This window comes from Mustela nivalis, assembly GCF_964662115.1.
Source record: "Mustela nivalis genome assembly, chromosome: 1".
Classification (NCBI taxonomy): domain Eukaryota; kingdom Metazoa; phylum Chordata; class Mammalia; order Carnivora; family Mustelidae; genus Mustela; species Mustela nivalis.
In genome coordinates this window covers 150,000,032-150,020,229 of record NC_139020.1, presented here as the reverse complement: position 1 = coordinate 150,020,229, position 20,198 = coordinate 150,000,032, and the positions used below count along the sequence as shown (strand labels likewise).

Below are 20,198 nucleotides of genomic sequence, written 5' to 3'. Positions count from 1 at the left end.
TATCCTTGGGATCAAAATGGGGAGGAGAACTTGAGGGCCTCCTTATTTTGCCAGATGTCATGACTTTGGAGAAACAATTTAAGTGTATCCTATCCTTGTTTGTAAAATGGGGATAATAATATCAATGCCTTATAGTTCTCAATGTGATTAAATGAGATATCCCAGAACACTGTAAATGCAACAAAATAATTGGCTAAGCAATAGGTCTGTAACTCATCCTCTTCATTACTTAGGAGACACAGAGTCTTTCTTGGGAAAGAAAGGGTGAGCCAGTCAAATATTTCTATAACTATTTAATGACAGACTTATCAGCAAACAAACTAATGGTTTTGCTGGTGGGAGTATCTTATCCTTGGAATGCTTTTAGAAGGATGTACCTGGATATCTAGGATTGCTTATGGTAAAGAAACCTGTAATCTATGGATTCTGGAGCATGGGTGTCTGGAGATATCACATAAGTTATGTAATCATGTAAATAGAAAGTGGAGATGTATAATGACTTAGATGTAGGTGTTGTCAGAGCACACGTCCCTTAAAGACCTCATCTGTCGAAAGGTAGACAATGTGGAATAACTAGGTATCTGCAGAAAACCTGTAAGATGACAGATGGAGACCTAACTAAAGAAATGAGAAATGGATGCGGGGGGACCACAAAAACAAGCAAACAAGAAACCAGAAAAGAGAGAGACAATGCAGGGAAAAGAAAATTTCAACACAGTAACCTTACTGCTCTCATGAAGGTAAGATAACCACATTAAAAAATGTATAGCAGGGTGTTGTACTGTGTTAAAAAAGAAAATCACAGGGACGCCTGGGTGGCTCAATTGGTTAAGCAGCTGCCTTGGTCTCAGGTCATGATCCTGGCATCCTGGGATCGAGTCCCACATCGGGCTCCTTGCTCCGCGGGGAGCCTGCTTCTCCCTCTGACTCTGCCTGCCACTCTGTCTGCCTGTGCTCACTCTCGCTCTCTCTCTCTGACTAAATAAATAAAATCTTAAAAAAAAAAATTAAAAAAAAAAAAAGAAAAAAAAAAAAAAAAGAAAATCACAGGCCCAGGGTGCCTGGGTGGCTCAGTTGATTAAACAACTGGCTTCAGCCCAGGTCATAATCCTGGAGTCCCAGGATTGAGCCTGCATTGGGCTCCCAGCTCCACAGGGAGTCTGCATCTCCCACTCACCGTCTCTTCTCTCATGTTCTCTCTCACTGTCTCTCTCTCTCAAATAAATAAATAAAAATCTTTAAATAAAAGGAAAAAGAAAATCACAGGCCCAAAATGGTGTCACTTAAGTCAACTTACCCAATCCACACTTAATACCTAATTGTAGTTTCAACCTCCCTCAAAATGTAGTCTTAACTGGTCAGTCAGAAATTTTCTTCTAATCAGCCTCTATGAAGAATCTATCACAGATGCTCTCTCCGTCTCCCCAAATGAAGATGAGGTAATCCATCTAATAAGACCTGCTGTCCTTTCTCCTAAGGAAGGTGATCTTGCCTGAAACAATCCTTTCTTTTCTTTTGCTAATAACTTTTAAAAAAAGATTTTATTTATTTATTTGACAGATCACAAGTAGGCAGAGAGGCAGGCAGAGAGAGGGGGAGGAGAAGCAAGCCCCTGCTGAGCAGGGAGCCCGATGTGGGGCTCGATACCAGGATCCTGGGATCATGACCTGAGCCGAAGGCAGAGGCTTAACCCACTGAGCCACCCAGGTGCTAATAACTTTTTGCTCCACCCTCTTTCTTATAAAAACCTTCCATTTTGTACAACTCCTGGGAGTTCCTCAACTAAGTGGGATGCTGCCTATCTAGTTCATGAATCATTCATCATTCATTTAATAAATCAATTATATCTTTATGTATTTACTTGGATAGATTTTCTGTATAACAGCCCTTTCCCCCCACAAAAAGAATATTTAGAAATTAAAAAAAAAAAAAGATTTCCATAGATGGGTTTGAAGATAAAGTTGAGAAATCTCGCAGTTAAATATAGTGAAAAGACAGAGATAGCAAATATGGGAGAAAAAGTTACCCCCAGAATGTCCTTCACCTCTACTGCTGTGATCTTTCCACATGGCCCCTTGAGACACACTAAGTACCCACCTACTCCAGGACCTGAAAGTAATAAACTTCTTTATGACTTTACTTCACACATATTAATTTAACAAAGTCACAAGTTTCTGTGAAAAGTCCAAAGTCCACCCAAAGGTTTCTGAAAATCTCTGAGACTTGGTTTCTGAATTCCTGCCTTCATTTCCCGTTCTACAGAAAGTGGCTGCCCCTTTATGTTCACCCTCGTGTCCATTCAAATGTAGAAATCATGTTGGAGTACCATTTTCTTTATTTTTACCAAAACTATTCACTTAAGGCTTTACCTATGAAATAGTCTTTTATCAAAGGATCTTAAAAAGTGAAAGCATATTTTTGCATAAGTGCAAACAACATAAAACAGAATATTAGACTTCCCTATTGTTAATAGTCCTATTGGTCACCTAGCCATTTACTGAATCCACCTTCTTTTGTTCTCTGCTCCCATCCACCCGGTTCCTCAGCATTCTCCTACCCCCAAATCCATCCCCTTTTCAGATTCCCATCTCGCCTAGTTTCCCATCATTGCATATAAGCCCACCACTCATAAACATTCCACAGAAATTAAAGGAGTAAGCTTAGACCCTCCCTGAGACTCCCATTGTTTATATTGAAAATATTTTGCTTTGGTTATGGTATTTCAGGGTTGATGCATTCAAAAAGATGTCTGGTTATGCTCAAATCCCTAGATAATCCATAAACTAGTGTATACTATCCAACTTGTTATCTTGGTTTATGGTAAGTTGTTTTCCTATCTAAAAATCTCACCAGGGAACCTAATAGTTAGATCATTAAGTAGGATCTATTAGAATAAACACTAAAGATTTTAAAATTTAATTAGCTTACCAGGCCTCATTTATATCTTGTTATGTCCAGATTTCTCCTGGGCACTTAGAGTCAGAAGGCCAAATATTGATCATAGTTTTCTTAACAGTGAAGTAATGAATAGTGATTGTCTCAAATAAACTTAACTCATCATTTTGGTACTGGAAATTCACTTCTCAATGTTAAATGTAATTGTCTTTTATTGATCATCTATGACAACCAGGCACTTTAATACATATTTTATCTCTAATCCTTGTAACAACTCCATAGTCAGGTTGCAGATGAGAAAATGGAGCTTTTTTCTATATAGGTTATGCAAACGGCCCAAGGTCACACAGCTAGCTTGGCAAGAGTGGGATTTGAACACAACTGTATATGATTCTAAAATTTCCACCCTTACCTCTTATGTACCCTATAAGCATTTCTTCCTATTACATTAGGGTTAAATTCTGGAAAGGCAGACTCTAATGTTGACAGTCTATGTCCAGAGTGAGAAAGAAACCCTAAGTAACCTCTTGAGCACCTTGTGACTACACAGCTTAGGTCACGTATTGTGAGTATGAATTTATGGGTCTGTCCCTTTTTCTGGAGATGTTTCCAGTGGTCTTCCCATCCTCTGTATCACCAGTCCCTACTACAGCCCTTACTCCATGCCTGACACATAACAGGTACTGAATACACACCTGGTGAAAGAACGAGTGAGGTACTTTCCATGGTCGTGGGGACACTCCGTTTCCCACAGTTCACTTGGATGAACACCTGCTCATCTTTCTTGAATCAATACCAGCATCATCTCCTCTGTGAAGTCCTCTTTGTAACATAGTCCAGTCTCTCCACGGATGACTCTTCCGTTTGTGCTTCCACTATAGCCTGGACAGTTGTCTTTTAGTCATTGTGGCCGTTTTATACAACTGTTGTTTTGCAGATCTGTCTTTCCCACTAGTCTGAATACCCTTGAGGACTGAGTCCATGTCTTTTCTGTGTTGTCATCTCTACTGCCTTAAGAAGTACCTGGTTCATAGTAGGTTCTCAACCTATGTTTGATGAACTAATCATGTATCCCAATCTGCTATTAACTCATCAAAGGACCCCAAGAAGAGAGTATGTCAAGGGTCATGGTCATGCTTTCAGTATCATAAAGAACTTGCCAGGGGATTGCCTGGATCCCTTCTTGGCATCTTTTTAGGGCAATGACTATGTTCCTTGATGTCTCCCTATCTCTAGTAGGTTTTACAGTATCTACCACATAGTAGGCATTTAATTAAGCTTTGATGAATGGAAGGATGAATGAATGAGCCTCAAAAGCAATACATACCAGCCAATGTAGAATTTCAAATATGATGGATCTGAAACAGTCTCACAAATCATCTGCCACCAGCCTGAAGCCACATAACCAAAAAAATCACTGCACAATGTAGCATTTACACGTAGGCTGCCTTTGGGGCAATGGAGGTTCTGAGCTGGTCCTGAATAAACACAGGCTGCACTGAAGAGCCATTGTGGGCACTGGTAGTTCTTACAAGTTCCTTTGGGGTCTGAAGTTGATTTGCAGCTGGAGCCAAGTCCCTGCCAAGCACCCCCCCCCCCGCTTTTTTTGCAATTGAATTATTAACTAAAAGAAAACCATCCAGGGTGTAGCTGTTAGCAGTGAACTGCCAATGCTAGGAAATTTTTATTTTGTTTACTCAGAGTGTTTGCACCTAATCTAATGAAAAGTAGGAATGAGCCGGCAGAAAGCAATTCAGAAGCCCTGGCCCCAGAGGAAGACAGGCTTTGGACCTGACAGGAAGACCATTCCAGGCAGCCAAGCAGTGGGCTGCAAAGCTACACCTCAGAATAAGACTTTTTTCCAGGGATGTGTTATCACAAGTTACTGCTGTGCTGGCTTTTCAGGGACCAAGGGAGGATCCCCATGCTCCAATCTCCCAAATATCTCCAGAAGTGTCTGGTTTAATCCTGCAGCTTTCATGGAAGACTTTGATCCTGGTTGAGATGCAGATGCCATTGAGAGGGATGACTCTGGAAAGGAATCAGCAGAACTGAGTTTAAGTGTGACTTTTGCAATTTATAATCCTTCATGGAGACCTCACTTTTCATCTCTGGTCTTAGTTTCTTTACCTATAAAATAGAGGTGATAATGCTATGTAACATTCAGGGTTTTTGAGATTGGAATTACTTCTTAGTAAATCAAAACATTTCCTGCATATAAAATGATGATCCATAGAATTTCTACGTGCGTGGTACGTTAGCACATTGCCTTGCTCTGTAAAGCACATGAGGGCAAAGGCTGTGTCTTCCTCTACATCTGCAGCTTCTAGCTCAGAACATGGCACAGAGTAGGTGGCCAATAAAGGGTAGGTGAATTGAGCAAGGACAACTTGTGGCAGCAGGAAGGATAAATACACTGCAGTCTTCTATCATGTCTGATGTCAAGATCCTCACTTCCTTAAGGATCACAGAGAAACGGTTGAACTCCATCCTTTTGCTCTGGGTAAGCAGGGCACCTCCTGCTCAATTTTCATTGGACCCTCAGTCATTACACAAGATGACTGCTGCTGTTCTGAGGACCATTCATCCCAGATCTCCTTCAGATGGTCCATGCATTGTTAATAAAGAGTCCTATTGTACCCTTTGGTATAAATGTACTTGTCAGGCTATGCACTGAAATCTTTATTTTTAGAAAAATGGTCATTATGTACATGAAGCATGGTGGCAAGACAGGGAAAACTCAGCCTAATAATGTGACATATTAAATATCTCTCATCTTAGCCCATATGTTGATTTTGCTTTTTGCTGAAGTATGACAAATCATAGATATTTTAATATTTACTTCAAGAAATGATGTTGATAGAAGGGTCCAAGATGCCTGGCCATCAGAAAACAAGATTTCAGGGGGCGCCTGGGTGACTCAATTGGTTAAGCCTTTGCCTTCCTCTCAGATCATGATCCCAGGGTCCTGGGATCGAGCCTTGCATTGAGCCCCACATTAGGCTCCCTGCTCAGAGGGGGGCATGTTTGTCCCTCTCTCTTTGCACCTCTGCACCTGCTCTTCCTCAGTTGCTCTCTCTTTATCAAATAAATAAAGAAGATCTTTTTAAAAAAGGAAAAGAAAACTAGACTCCCCCTCTTAGACTGTCATTAAACATGTTGTTAGTTATTCTGTTGCCCTCTGTTTGTTGTTCAGTAAATTCCAGCAATGGAGAGATGACTGCTAAACAGAATAATTAAAACCCATTGTTTTTCATTATATTATATGTTAAGACAGCATATTCTCTTATCTACTGACTTTGAAGAGGGCCCTGCCAGATAGTCTGTGTATGACTAAATGTGCAAATAAAAGGATTGTTCTATAGTTCTTTGGACTTGTTTTTTAAGGAACTTCCTCTTCATTCTTATGAAAAAATAATAATATTGTCTAGAATGTATTTTAATTTTTTACATGAATGATATAATGTGTAATCAGCAAATTCCTTTATTTTCTAAACAATTAGGTCTTGGTCTTCTATATTAGAACATACAGATCTTCCTCATTCTTTTTTGAATAGTACCACCAAATTCAGAATGATGGATAGGTAAGGTAAGGATTTGATTTTTTATATGGTTAATAGTCAAAGGGCACTTTGGATTTTATATAACATTTTGATCATTCTATAAGGTGAATGAATTTGAGTTATATAATTAAACATTTGAAACATGAGTAGTTCTACTGGTGAAAAGGGCATTTTGGAGTACAAACAGAAGACCTTTGCGTAAGAGAGTGTCACTTTGCCAGATAACTTCTTTGGCATTTGCAGATTATTTTTAACATAGTGTGTTTATTTTTTAAGAGAGTTTAAGTAATCTATCCATCCAGTATGGGGCTTGGTCCTGAGACAAATTAAAAGTTGCATGCTCCGGGGCGCCTGGGTGGCTCAGTGGGTTGAGCTGCTGCCTTCGGCGCGGGTCATGATCTCGGAGTCCTGGGATCGAGTCCTGTATCGGGCTCTCTGCTCATTGGGGAGCCTACTTCCCTCTCTCTCTCTCTCCAGCCTCTCTACCTACCTGTGATCTCTCTCTGTCAAATAAATAAACAAAATCTTAAAAAAAAAAAAAGTTGCATGCTCTATTGACTGAGCCTACCAAGCACCCCAACATACTGTGTCTACGGTAACTTACTCTGTGGCATTTCAAAAGATCCCACTCCTTCATTTTTTCTCAGTAACTTGGTCAATATTACCAGCTAGTCAATCCATACAACCTGTTCACTGGTAACAGGATCTTCCTCTGAATACTGGGTCATTCTTTTCATCCATTTTTCCCTTTGGCTTCTGTAGGCACACATCGTGCATTTTTGTGGGACCTTGAAGCTGAAGTTAAAGGTCTTTTTGTTGTTGTTTTTGTTTTTGTTTTAACACTGATCACCATAGTACCTATGCCCATTTATTTGGGGTGATGTTAACGCTGATTATTTGGTTAAGGTGGTATTGGTAAGGAAGAGTTTCCCCTTCTCTTCAGTTTATTTATCCAATTCAGTTATTCACTATGTTATTAGCTGCTTGATGCTGTCTGATACCAGAAGTTATTTATCAATAACATATCTACCTATCTCTATTTATGCCTATGATATCTATTTCTGTCTCTATCTCTGGGACATAAACAGGAAAACTTTAAGGGAATTTTCACTTCTGGTAATGGTGAAGTAAATTGGATGAGTCTCTTTCTGAAAATGAGGACAACTTATTTTTTTTAACTTTTAAAAGATTTTTCTTTATTTATTCGACAGACAGAGATCACAAGTAGGCAGAGAGTCAGGCAGAGAGAGGGAGAGGGAAGCAGGCTCCCCACTGTGCAGAGAGCCTGATGCGGGACTTGACCCCAGGACTCTGAGATCATGACCTGAGCCGAAGGCAGAGGCTTAACCCACTGAACATCCCAGGCGCCCAATGAGAACAATTTAAAACTTGCATAAAATTTGGTAATGTCTACTTACAGGCATCAAACAGCTAATAACATAATGAATAATTGAATTGAATAAGTAAAGGGTAACTCTTACCAACACCACCTTAACCAAATGTTCAATTCTAACGTCACCCCAAATAAGACTTGTTGACATCACGTACTCTCTTGTGCCATGCACTGAGGAGGAAACATAGCCTCTGTTGAATTCTTCCCCATCTATAGCCTCGATCTGATCATGAGAAGGTATCAGACAAACACAGGTTGAGGACCGTTCTAAAAAATATCTGATCAGTACTCTTCAAAAAGTATTAATGTCATAATGGGCCTCTGGGGGGCTCGGTCAGTTGGGTGACTGACCTTGGTTTAGGCTCAGGTCGTGATCTCTAGGTTGAGAGATCGAGCCCCACCTGCGGCTCCATGCTCAGAGAGAAGTTGGCTTCCCCTCTCCCTCTGTACCCCCCACCCCCTCACACACACAGGTGCTTGCACTCATGTGCTCTCTTTGAAATAAATAAATCTTTTAAAAAAATTATTAGGGTCATGAAAGAATGAAGAGGACTGAGGAATTGACACGGAAAAGACAGGAAGACCAAATGCAATGTGAGATCTTGGATTTGACACTGGAACAGAAAAAGGACATCCATGGAAAATGGGTGAAACCTGAATAAAGTTGCAGTTCAGTTAATAATATGGTAGCAGTGGTAATTTCTTAGTTTTGATAATTGCGCCATGATTATATAAGATGTCAGCATTAAAGGGAATGATAACAGCTCTGTCCTATCTTTGCAACCCTTCAACAAGTCTAAAATCCATTTCAAAATATAAAATTTTAAAATCATTATGCAATACAGTCAGCTGCGAGAGAAAAAACTAAAAAAGGTTTTGAAAACACAATACATAGTTGTTGGGACTTGTAAAACCCCAAATAAATGGCTTGAATAACAGATTGGACACGGCCAAAGAGTAATTAGAGAACTAAATGTCAAGCTGAGATTATCTCTCGGCACACAGCACAATGAGATAAAAGGTGGAAAATATAGGGTTAGAAAGACAAATCTTTTCTAGCCTCCTATGGAGAAGTCAAACTATGTGTCTAATAAGAATCTCAGAGACAATGGAGAGTTACATCAGCACCATGTGTTGAAATAGGAGTTCCTATCATGTTTCCCCAAAGAACATAAAGTTTGGCAATCAGCCACAGAGGAAAGTGACTTTATGGACACTGGAGAAAAAAATATACAAGATTAGATGCATTGAAGAGGGTAAGAGGAACAGCCTTACTTTACCTGTGTCACCCACATGTCCCCCAAGGCTGTGTGGCTCCAGTGCCTAGAGAAACCTACTCAGCAGGTGATTTCTCCCATGGAAGAGAGTGAGTATGGGAGGTGCCAAAGAAAACCATTCCTTTCTTGCTCCATCCAGAATATGGAGGTATGCTCCACAACTTGGGTGGGTGGGTGGGGGAGGACAAGGAAGGGCTGGCAAGAACAGCAGCCAGGGCATTCCACAGGATCAAAGTGGACTCCACTGTGAAGGCTCCCCACAAATTATTGAGGATGATTCACTTGTGGATCCCCCCAACTGGCATTTGGGTTTCCTCCTTATCCCCTACCCCCAGCTCCACAAACTTCCCCCAATCCATGTCACCACCCCCATGGCCGCCTCCCTATGTGACCCCCAACGACAGTGAGCATGAGTGCAAATTGTTAGTGAGCACATGCAGGAAGCCAGCCAAATTATTTTTGCATTCTGTGATGAAAGCTTGATTACCATTGGTGATTTATTACTTTGCTGGAATTGATGTGTTAATGTTAATACTGAGGATTTTCATATCTGTGTGTATAAGTGAGTTGCCTTCTGTTTAGTTGTAATTCTTTTGCTGTCTGTATATGTCTAATTTTCATGACAAGATTTTTCCAAACTCACAAAGTCAGTTAGTGATCCATGTTTTCTGTGCTCTGGAATATTTTATGTAAGAATATTTTTCTGTTCCCTAAAGTTTTTGCAAAACTTGTTTGTAACATCATTTGATACATTTGGGAAGTTTCCCAGGTCTTTCCATTTCTCATGTGACTAGTTGTCTTTTTATGTTATCTATACTTCCTTTATTTTTTTTTGAAATACACAATTTATTTTTGAAATTTACCACTTTATAGAAAAATGACTATTTTCATCTGAGATGTCAAATTTATTAGTACAAAATTACTCCTAGTATTATGTATTATTCTTCCCCTACAATGTCCTTAATGCTTTTATATGTACCTTCTCCCTTTTTTACTTGATCAATATTATCTGGAGTTATCTATTTTACAAATCTTCTCAAAAAACCAGAGTCCGGTTCTATTTAACTCTAATTTTCTCCCTGTGATGTATTTCTGCCTTTATAGTATTTTCTAATTAATAGACTCTATTTTTTAGAGTTGTTTTAGGTTTATGGAAAAATTGAGGGGCACCTGGGCAGCTCAGTCGATTAAGCATCTTGCTCAATTTCAGCTCAGATCATGATCTCAGGGTTGTGGGATCAAGATCGGTGTTCAGCTCTGAGCTGGGCATAGAGCCTGCTTAGGATCCTCTCTCCCTTTCCCTCTACCCCTTCACTCCTCTCCCTCTCCTAAAAAAAAAAAAAAAAAAAAAAAAAAAAGGAAAGAAAGAAAGAGAAAATTTGAGCAGACAATACAAAGTTCACATATACTTTCTATCTCCTGCCCACCCTTATCCCATCCCACTCCATCCCCTCACAATTTCTCCCATTATTAACATCCTGTGTTATTGTGGTACATTTGTTACACCTGATGGACCAATACCTTATTATTAACTGAAGTCTGTACTTTACATTAGGCTTCAGCCTTTTTTTTTTTTTTTTAAGTGGGCTCTACGCCCAATGTGGAGCCCTATACCCGGCTTGAACTCACAACCCTGAAATCAAGACCTGAGTTGAGATCAAGAGTCCCATGCTTGAAAGGATTGAATCACTCAGGTGTCCTGAGTCTTTTTTTTTTTTTTTTAAGATTTTATTTATTTATTTATTTACAGACAGTGATCACAAGTAGGCAGAGACGCAGGCAGAGAGAGAGAGGGGGAAGCAGGCTCCCCGCTGATCAGAGAGCCCGATGCGGGGCTCAATCCCAGGACCCTGAGATCATGACCTGAGCCGAAGGCAGAGGCTTTAACCCACTGAACCACCCAGGTGCCTGCCCCCCTTTTTTTTAATGGAAGTAAATGTAGTTGACACACAATGTTACATTAGTTTCAGGTGCACAAACATAGTGTTTGGACAAGTCTATACTTTGTGTTATTCTTGCCACAAGTGTGACTACCATCTCTCCCCATACAATGCTATTACAATATTATATTGTTGGCTATATTCCCTGTGTTGTACCTCCATCCAGTCATCACCATGGCTTACTCATTCTACAATTGGAAGCCTGTACTTTCTTTCACTTATTTTGCCCATCTCCCCACCTTCTTCTCTGGCAACCACCTGTTTGTTTTCTTTATTTATGTGTCTGTTTCTGCTTTTCTTGCTTGTTAGTTTTTTTCCCCAGAGTCCACATATAAGTGAGATAATATGGTATTTATCTTTCTCTGTCTGACTTATTTCACTTAGCATAATAAAGACTTCACTTTTGTGTTGTACAGTTTTAAGGGACTTACAAATGTTTTTCTTGTGTCCACCATAACAGTACCATATGGAACAGTTTCACTGCACTAAAAATCCCCTAAGCTCCCCCAAACTCCTGGCAACCACTGATCTTTTAACTGTCTTTTTTTTTTTTAAGATTTTATTTATTTATTTGACAGAGAGAGAGAGCACAGAAGAGGGAGCAGGAGAGGGAGAAGCAGGCTCCCCACTGAGCAAGGAGCCCAACGTGGGACTCAATCCCTGGACCCTGGGATGAGGCCTTGAGTTAGAGGCAAACGCTCAACCAACTGAGCCACATAGGTGCCCCTGATCTTTGAACTGTCTTTATACTTTTGCCTTTCCAGAATGTCATATACTTGGAGTACTATAGTATGTAAGCTATTCAAATTGGTTTCTTTCATTTAGCAATATACATTAAAGATTCTTCCATGACTCTTCATGGTGGTCATAGCTCTTCATGGTGGTCATAGCTCATTTCTTTTTATGCTAATAACATTTCATTGAATGGATATAGCACGGTTTGTCCACACACCTATCGACGTACATCTTGGTTGCTTCCAAGTTTGAGCACTTATGAATAAAAGTGCTATAAAGCTTCATATGCAGGTTTTTGTGTAGACAGAAGTTTTTGACTCATTTTAGTAAATACCAAAGAGTAGAACTGCTGAGTCATATAGTAAGAGTATGTTTAATTTTATAAGAAACTGCCAGCCTGTCTTCAAAGTGGCTTTATCATTTTGCATTCCCAACAGTTCCTGTTGCTCTACAGCTTAATTCACCTTTTATTATTCTAATAGGTATATAGTAGTATCTCACTGTTAATGTTAATTTGCAATTCCTGTATGACATATGATGTTCAGCATCTTTTTATATGCTTATTTGTCATTGGTATATCTTCTTTGGTGAAGTGTCTATTCAGATCTTTTGCACATTTTTTTTTAACTGGGCTGTTTTCTTATTGTTGAATTTTTAAAAGTTCATGTATTTTGGATACAAGTTCTTCATCAGATAGGTGTTTCGTAATATATTCTCCCAATGTGTGACTTATCTTTATCTTTTCATTGTCTTAAACTGCCTTCATTTTTATTAGTTTTTTCTGCAACATACTTTAGGTTTGTGTACTTTTTCTAGTTTATTCTGATTTGTTTCAGTTGTTTTTTTATTTAATGATTTAATAATAAAATAATTTCCTCTGCTCCATTAGCTGATTCCCACAAGTATTTGTATTACTTCATTTTCTTTAGTTCTAAATATTTTTATTTCAATTTTTATTTCATCTTTCAAGTATGATTGATTCAAATCTGCCTTTTAGCTTGTAAATTTATGGTTATGCATTGTCATTCATTGTCATTTGTCTAGTTTTATTGTACCGTGGTCAGTGAATATAGTCAGTAGGATATTTTAAAAGAATTTCAAGCAACATCCTTAATGTCCTGCTAAGATTAATTTTGGGCAAGGATATCATGCTGCACAACTCTGGGGGTACTAATTATATTTTAATTTATGTGTCTAATGCTCCTCAGGTTCATAGTGTTTAGGCTTTGTAACTCTCCCTGATTAAGGAAACATTTTTGTTTTTGAAAAAACGTGCATCTTAGTCACATTTGTCAATTTTTATGTTAATGTAATTTAAGGCTATGTGTTAATGGAATAACACTGAGAGTCCAGAAATAAACCTACACATCTACGGTCTGTTGATTTTCAGTTGGATGCCAAGATCATTCAATGGGGAAGATAAAAGTTTTTTCAAGAAATGGTGCTGGGATAACTGGATATCAGCATGCTAAAGAATGAAGTTGGAACGTTACCTCACATCATGTAAAAAATTAACATAGGTCAAAGATCTAAATATAAAACCTAAAAGCTATTAGAAGAAAACCTATAGATAAATCTTCATGACCTTGGATTTGGCAACAGATTCTTAAAGTATGACCCCAAAAGCACACACAATGAGAGGAAAAAAGGACAGCTATCCTGGGCGCCTGGGTGGCTTAGTCATTCACTGCCTGCCTTTGGCTCAGGTCATGATCCCGTGGTCCTGCGATCACACCCCACATTAGGCTCCCTGCTCAGTGGGAAGCCCTTGTCTCCCTCTCCCAGTTTCCCCACTTGTGTTCCCTCTTTCACTGTGTTTCTCTGTCAAATAAATAAATAGAATCTTAAAAAAAAAAAAAAGGACAGCTATCCTGATTATAAATAATTAAAGGGTGTAAGTAGACCTTTCTCTAAGGAAGACATAAAAAATGGTCAAAAACCCTTTGGAAAGATACTCAACATCATTGGTCTTCAGGAAAATGTAAATTGAAACCATAGTAAAATACCACTTCATACCCATATGGATGGCCAGAATCAAAAAGTCACATAATAACAAGTGTTGACATGGCTGTGGAGAAATTACAATCCTCATACACCACTACTAGGGATGTAAAATGGAGGAGCCACTTTAGAAAATGTTTTAACTGTTCCCCAAATGCTTAAACATAGAGTTTGATTCATATGATCAAGCAGTTTACTCCTAGGCATATACCTAAGGCAAATGAAAACATTTGTCCCTACAAAAATGTGTACATGAATGTTCATAGCAGTATTACTCACAATACCCAAAAGATGGGAACAACTGAAATGTCTGTTGAAAGAGAAATGGATAAGCACAAAGTGTTATATCATTCAGTGAAATGAATGTTTCAGTCAGTGAAATGTTACTCAGCCATAAAAAGGAATGAAGTACTGATATATGCTACAACTTGGGTGAATCTTGAAAATGTTGTAGCAAATTAAAGAAGTCAGTTGCAAAAGCCCAACTATATAAAAATACATTTATATAAACTTTTAGGCTAGGAAAATCTATATATTTTGCACAATGGGACATTACTTGATCTTTAAAAAGAAGGAAATCCTTGGGGCGCCTGGTTGGCTTCGTTGGCTGACTGACCAACTCTTGATTTCAGCTCAGGTCCTGATCTCAGTTTCATGAAATCGAGCCCCATGTTGGGCTCAGCATGGAGTCTGTGTGATGTTCTGTCCCTCTGCCCCTCCCCTCATTCATAGTGCACTTGTGTGGACTCTCTCTCTAAATAAATAATCTTAAAAAGTAAAAATAAAGAAAAAGAAGGAAATCCTGACATTTATGACAACATGGATGAACCTGGAGGGCATTATGCTAATAAAAAAAAAAACTAGATCCAGAAAAACAAATATTGTATGATCTCACTTACATGTGAAATCTACAAACAATCAAACATGTACAGGCAGAGAGTAGAATGGTGGTTACCAGGGGCAGGGAGTAGTGAGAAATGGAGAGGTATTGGTCAAGGGATACAAAGTTTCAGTTATGCAAGATGAATAAGTTCTGGAGATCTAATGTACAACAATGTGATTATAGTTAACACAGTAAAATATACTTTAAATTTAAAAAAAAAATTTGATTTATTTATTTGACAGGGAGATAGAGAAAGAGCACAAGTAGGCAGAGAGGCAGGCAGAGAAAGAGGGAGAAGCAGGCTCTCTGCTGAGCAGGGTGACCAATGCAGGCTTGATCCCAGGACCCTGGGATCATGATCCGAGCTGAAGGCAGATACTTAACCAACTGAGCCATTAAGGGACCCCTATATGCTTAAAATTTGCTAAGAGGGAAGATCTTAAGTGTTCTCATCATACGTATACACACACACACACACACACACACACAGAAAAGAAAAAAGTAACTATGTGAGATGATGAATATGTTAATTTACTTGATTGAAATGGCTACTTCATGATGTATATATGTGCCAAATTAGAACATTGTACATCTTAAATATATATTATGTTTAATTGTCAATAATACAACAGTAAAGTAGGTGGGGAAAGTAAAGTTGATTCAAAGAGAAAAGTTCAGGTCCAAGAGAGATATTTCATATTCATACAAAGATAAATTGCCAAGAATATGTTAGAGTTAAGAGTGTGTATAAGCCAACAACAGAGCTTTAAAAAAATCTTTATTGAGATATAATTCATATACCATGCATCTCACCAATCTAAACTGTACAAGTCTGTGGTTTCTAGTATAATCACAGATGTGTGCAAATATCACCACAGTTTTAGAACATTTCATCACCCCCAAAAGAAACCTCATATTCCTCAGATTATCATCTCTCTACCCCATCTAATCCTCCTCTAGTCCTAAATAACAAATATACTCGTCATTTCCATAGAATCTCTTCCTTTCCACAAGGCTTTCTGGTGGTGATTGTTGAAGGTTACTGCTGTCCATTTCCAAACTATTTTTGCAAAGATTTTAAGCCTTGTCCTGCGTGCTCACTGAAGCTTCGTTCTGTCATCCCAGCAGTCAGCTAGGCAATAGAATATATTTCCTTAAATGTCTGGAGACAAAAAGAAAAAGAAAAAACAAAAAACAAACCTACCTTAGTCTTTGCATATTGGCTCTGGGCTAGGGTACTCCTTCAATGTTAACTCAAGTTGACTACAACTCTGCCTTAGCCTTCACTACCTACTTAAGTGGAGTCCAAAGATCAGTTAAAGGTGTAAATCTAGGGTCCTCCCAGGTCTTTTCTGAGTATGTTTTGCCTCCAGGGAATGCACATTGCATTCCAGATCCCCCAGTGTACATGGTAGTCCTTCACTGCTCTGGGTCTCCTAAGACTCTTCCTCCTTAGCTTCCTTATACCCAGGCTTTTGGGCCTGTCTGCTCCTTGCCTCATCCTTCATAACCTGCCCCAGGCAGCAATGGGTAACCTATGTCTTTAATGCTTCCATCAGATGCTACTCAGAAAGCCACTCTAATCTGAGGCAGGCAAAATAAAGATCAGTCTCTGTGCTGGTCCTTTAAGAAACCACTAGACAGGTCAAATGCATGACCACAATTTTTAGCATAAGGTCCATATTGCTTTTCCTGGCACCAATATATTGTGCGAGGAATGGGCCATTGTCCACAAGGCTGCTTTTGATCTGGGGAATAAAGGATGCTAGGCAGGTAAGCAAAAACCACATAATGTCTTCTACCAAAATTCAGTTGCTTGTTTCCTCATTAAGCACTTGCTGGTTGACACAGGTATTTGATTAGGTCCCAACGTTCCAAAAAACTTTTTTTGGTCTGTTTTTGCTAGCAGAATTCTTTTTTTAAATAAAGTTTTTATGGGGCGCCTGGGTGGCTCAGTGGGTTAAAGCTTCTGCCTTCAGCTCAGGTCATGATCCCGGGGTCCTGGGATTGAGTCCCGCATTGGGCTCTCTGCTCAGCAGGGAGCCTGTTTCCCTTCCTCTCTCTCTGCCTATCTCTCTGCCTACTTGTGATCTCTGTCTGTCAAATAAATAAATAATATCTTTAAAAAAAAGATTTTATTTACTTACTTATTTGTGAGAGAGAGAGAGAGTGTGTGAGCAAGAATGAGCAAGCAGGAGTACAGGGAGAGGGAGAAGCAGACTCCCCATTGAGCAGACAGCCTAATGCAGGGCTCAGTCCCAGGACCCCGGGATCATGACCTGACCCAAAGGCAGAGGCCTGGTTGACTAAGTCACCCCAGCACCCCTGCCAGCAGAATTCTTGCTGGGAAGACCAGTTCTTGCAAGGGACCCATTCTTGGAGCTCTCTACTCTACTAATTCCATGTCACTTGTTTTGCAAGTACTTTGGAAAACAGTTTGGTTACTATGTGGTAAATCTAAAGATGTACAAAGCAGGAATTCTATTTCTTGTTACTTACCCTAGATCAGTTATTCTCAACTGGGGTAGTTTTGCTTCTCCCGTAACATACAGAAATGCCTGGAGACATTTTTTGTTTTCACAACTGAAGCCACGCCACTAAGGCTGCTAAACCTCCTACAATAATTCATAGGATAGTTCCCTCTCACCCTGTTCCCCCACCATCTGCAGCAAAACATTATCTGTCCCTAAATTTCAAATAAATAAAGAAACCCTCATCTAGAGAAATGAGTACTCACAGGCCCAGAGAAAATGCCCACAACTGCATTGTTTTATAATAGTCCTAAACAGGAAGTGATGCAAGCAACCCAAATGCTCAACAGTTGAAAGGATATATTCTTGTACATATATTCAATGCAATGCCTTATAGAAATGAAAATTAATGAGCTATAAAAACTATATAAAGAAGAGCAAGAAAATGTTTTTCATAAATATTAAGATAGTTGTCATTGGATGGGGGTTAATATTGGGAAAGGACACATGAACTCTTGAAGGCTTTTGGCAATGTTCTATTTCTTGAACTAGATGGTGTTTATATAGGTGTTCACTTTATAAAAACTGTACATTTATATTTTACTACTTATATGTATATTTCATATTATAATAGATAAAATTTAAAATTACAGTTTTTCGGGATGCCTGGGTGGCTCAGTCAGTTAAGCGGCTGCCTTCGGCTCAGGTCATGATCCCAACGTCCTGGGATGGAGACCCACATCAGGCTCCTTGCTCTGCAGGGAGCCTGCTTCTCCCTCTGCCTCTGCCTGCCACTCTGCCTGCCTGTACTCTCTCTATCTCTCTGACAAATAAATAAAATCTTAAATAAAAGTAAAATAAAATTACAGTTTTTCTTCTATCACACTCCCTACTTTGACAGATCATATTATTTTTTTTAAAGTATTTTATTTATTTATTTGACAAATAGAGACACATAGAGAAAGGGAACATAGCAGGGGTAGTGGGAGAGGGAGAAGCAGGTCTCCCATGAAGCAGGGAGCCCGATGTGGGCCCCAATCCCAGGACCCTGGGATAATGACCTGAGCCAAAGGCAGACACCCAATGACTGAGCCCCCCAGGTGCCCTGACAGGTCATATTTTTACTTGTATTTTACTTGTATCTTCAAACTGACCATCCAGTCTGAGAATATATATTTGTTCTTTCAATCAATCATCAATATTGAATATCCACTATAAGCAGAAACTATTCTAAACAGGAGGAACACAGAGAGGGAACAACATAGACATCTTGCATTCCAGGGTGAAGAGACAGGCTATAATTAATATACCAAAAATTGTGAAAGATAATTTTAAGGGGCATTAGGTATTTGAAAACAGGACAAATATAAGAGAGGTTATAAAGACTGTGATGAGAAAGAGTAACCAGGGTGAGATATTTCAGATTGAATGGTCAGTGAAGGCTTCGGTGAAGATGACATTTGAGGAGATAAGTGACCTGTTTCAAACCAGGAAATGGGTAATGTGAAGCTCTAGAGGAAGAATATTCTAAAAAAAAAAAAACAAAGGAGTTGTTGCTGAGGCTCTTACGTAGGAAAGTGTCTGACATGTTTGAGGAACCTCAGGAAATAAAGCATGTTTAGTGTGGATTGGATGAGGGAAATTAGTGCAGGAGGCTAGATCTCCATCAGGGGGAGTTTGGATCTTTTCCCTAAGTGCTATGGGAAGCCACTGAAATGCTGCAGACTGTAGGAGAGAAGACAGGTGGCACGGAGACTAACTTAGGCAAGAGATGATGGTGACTGTGAGGTGGAGATCGTGACAAATGGATAGACTCAGGATTTATTTAAAGATAGAGTCCAGAACATGAGGTATGAGGGAAAGAGAAAATCAAGGATGATTCCTAGGGTTTTTTCCTAAACAGCCAAGGAGAAAGAGGGAACTTTTGCTGAGATGAGGAAGACTGGAGGGTGAGTATGACATTTGAATCAAGGAGCTGAGATGCCCTTCAACAGATGAATGGATAAAGAAGATGTGATTCATATATACAGTGGTAGATGACTCAGCCATCAGAAAGTATGAATACCTACTATTTGCATCCACAGGGATAGAACTGGAGGGGATTGTGCTAAGTGAACTAATAAAGCAGAGAAAGTCAATTATCACATGGTTTCACTCATATGTGGAACATAACGAATAGCTTGAAGGACCACAGGGGAAGTGAGGGAAAGCTGAATGGGAAGAAATCAGAGGAAACCACGACAAATTCTGGACTCTGGGGAAAACACTGAGGGTTTCAGAAGGGAGGAAGGTGGGGGAATGGATAACCCAGTGATGGGTTAAGGAGGGCACATGATAAGCACTGGGTGTTATATGCAACGAATGAATCATTGAACACTACATCGCAAACTTATGATGTACTATATGCTGGCCAACTGAACATGAACAACAACAACAGTCTTATTTGGGCTATATTAAGTTTCAGATATATTAAGTTTTAGACATTCAAAGGGAGGTGTCAGATTGGCTGTTGAACATGTCTCCATAGATTTTAATATGCCGGATTTGCGGATATCTAATGTTCCCTTCAACCATATTAAGCACATCCAACAAATTGAGAATTGATTTAATAAATTAGAGTATACATACACAATGCTATTCCATGAATTGGCATGCAAAGATAATTTTTAAAAAGAAGTAGGTTATAAAAGTGTGGACGGTTTGCTTTCACTTTAAAGAATACAATATATTATAATATACATTTCACTGGAAGCCGATAAACTAGGATATAAGCTGTAATTACCTGTGCTGGGATTTAGTGTGGTTTTATTCTTTCTAATTCTTGCTATCATTAGTTTAAAATGTCTTTAATAATCACGTATTACCTGTGTAATCTGTTTCTTAAATAAGGTAAATCCACAAAGGTCTCTTCCAGCTGGGCAGCCTGAGGCGGGGTTATCTGTCAGGTGAGGTATGTCAAGGTGATCAGGATGATGATGGTCCAGATGCAGAGGCCCCGCCCAGGGTCGGAGGGGGGTGTGGGGGCGGTCCAAACGGCACC

At 39.3% G+C, this 20,198-nt stretch overlaps 2 long non-coding RNA genes across 3 annotated transcripts in view; one reads left to right on the top strand and one right to left on the bottom strand.

Moving 5' to 3' along the window:
• The window catches only part of LOC309862399, a 20,359-nt gene extending 8,434 nt beyond the window's left edge, over positions 1 to 11,925 (top strand). The window contains exon 3 of one of the 2 annotated variants that reach the window (XR_014310500.1): positions 11,647 to 11,925. This is a non-coding gene — a long non-coding RNA (uncharacterized lncRNA). Of the gene's footprint in view, positions 1 to 11,624 lie in introns of both variants that reach the window. The other variant, XR_014310501.1, reaches the window with a different exon arrangement.
• Positions 4,543 to 20,198, bottom strand: LOC309862394. Its single transcript, XR_014310498.1, has 2 exons — positions 20,023 to 20,198; positions 4,543 to 4,926 (listed from the first exon to the last, which is right to left on the bottom strand). It is a non-coding gene; the product is annotated as an uncharacterized lncRNA (long non-coding RNA).